Source organism: Moschus berezovskii, chromosome 3 (assembly GCF_049115385.1).
Source record: "Moschus berezovskii isolate FMDL1 chromosome 3, NW_MosBer_1.0, whole genome shotgun sequence".
Classification (NCBI taxonomy): domain Eukaryota; kingdom Metazoa; phylum Chordata; class Mammalia; order Artiodactyla; family Moschidae; genus Moschus; species Moschus berezovskii.
Window position 1 is genome coordinate 59,176,739 of NC_142462.1, and position 1,952 is coordinate 59,178,690.

Consider the following 1,952-nt stretch of genomic DNA (forward strand, 5'->3'; position numbering starts at 1 on the left):
ATCTCTGCTTTTTAATATGCTGTCTAGGTTGGTCATAGCTTTCCTTCCAAGGAGTAAGCGTCTTTTAATTTCATGGCTGCAGTCACCATCTGCAGTGATTTTGGAGCCCAAAAAATAAAGTCTCTCACTGTTTCCCCATCTATTTGCCATGAGGTGATGGGACCAGATGCCATGATCTTCGTTTTCTGAATGTTGAGCTTCAGACCAACTTTTTCACTCTCCTCTTTCACTTTCATCAAGAGGCTCTTTAGTTCCTCTTCACTTTCTGCCATAAAGGTGGTGTCATCTGCATATCTGAGGTTATTGATATTTCTCCCGGCAATCTTGATTTCAGCTTGTGCTTCCTCAGGCCCAGCATTTCTCATGATGTACTCTGCATATAAATTAAACAAGCAGGGTAACAATATACAGCCTTGATGTACTCCTTTTCCTATTTGGAGCCAGTCTGTTGTTCCACGTTCAGTTTTTTTTTTTTTTTTTTAGGTAGAGTCTGTTAAACAAAGAATTGCTTTATTAATACAAACTATTAATACATATCCAAACGATAAAGTGCTAAGAAATTTAAATATCTAAGTCACGGCAAACAGGTGGAAATTCAACATCCAGAGTCGACAGAATGCTTGAGGGAGACTGCAACACATTAGACTCCCACAGTGGAGGAGACATCTTCAGAGGCGAAGGGGGGCCCACGTGTAACAGCTGCTCAAGCTCCCTCTCCTCATCAGGGATCATGAGAGGCACTCCATTCAAGGGGAGGTGTGCAATCTGGTGCTCCTCAGGCAGGTCAAAACTCTCAAAATCTAATAGATTGAAGGGAAAGAATTTTTCTATTTCTGGATAGGTGTCATCTGAGGCCGGAACCGAACTTTTTGCTTTAACAGTCTTCTCAGTAATCTTTTTGGTAGAGAAAGTTGTCTGTTTCTGTTTGAGTGGTCCATTCGTCTTAACTGATTTTCCTGTAGATCTGTTGACAGTTCCCAAAGCCTTTCTGGCAGGTTTTGGTAAAGCTGGTCGAGCATCAGATATTTTGCCAACACGTGGTGTTGAAATCTGAGATCTCCCATCTAAAGCTTTGATTGAAGGCACAGACCCCAGCATCAGCCCGTCCTTGGGAGCCACATGGATGCCTGGTTCTCCATTTCCCTTATCAACATAGATCAGAGTAGCCATTCTGGATCAAGTTCAGAGTAACAGTCAAACTCTCGCAAGACTCATCTTCAGTTCTTCATGGGTCTTCAATACCCATGTTCAGTTCTAACTGTTGCTTCCTGACCTACATACAGGTTTCTCAAGAGGCAGGTCAGGTGGTCTGGTATTCCTGTCTCTTTCAGAATTTTCCACAGTTTATTGTGATCCACACAGTCAAAGGCATTGGCATAGTCAATAAAGCAGATGTTTTTCTGGAACTCTCTTGCTTTTTCAATGATCCAGAGAATGTTGGCAATTAGCATCAATTGATAATTTATGCTCTACCAATATCACATGGGAGTTCCAGTTTTCCCAGATTTAAGACAACACTTGGCATAACCAGGTGTTTTTCCTTCTTTAGTTTTAGCCATTTTGGTGAATAGTGGCATCTTATCATGGTTTTGATTATTTATTATTTTGAGTCCACTTTTATATGTTTATTGACCAACTGAATGCATTTGCTTGAATGCACACTTGTTCATCTGCTCATCTTTTCCACTAGATATGTGTTCTCTCTCCTGGTTGATTTTTAGGAGTTCTTCATGTATCTGGATATAAGTCCTACATCTCATATAACATACTGCAAATATCCTCTTCCCTTCAGTTAGTTTATTTTTCACTCTCTTAATGATATCATCAAATGAATGAAGTGCCTAAGTTTAATGAAGTCCAATTATTAATCTTCTCCTTTTTGTTGAGTACTTTTGTAGCCCCTTAGAAATACACCAGTCTTTTGGGCAAAAGCCAGGTTTACTTCTCCAAGC

At 40.2% G+C, this 1,952-nt stretch overlaps 1 pseudogene; it reads right to left on the reverse strand.

The window, feature by feature from the left end:
• Positions 1-561: 561 nt before the first annotated feature.
• LOC129552063 (securin pseudogene) lies at positions 562-1,170 on the reverse strand (annotated as a pseudogene).
• Between the last annotated feature and the right edge of the window lie 782 nt (positions 1,171-1,952).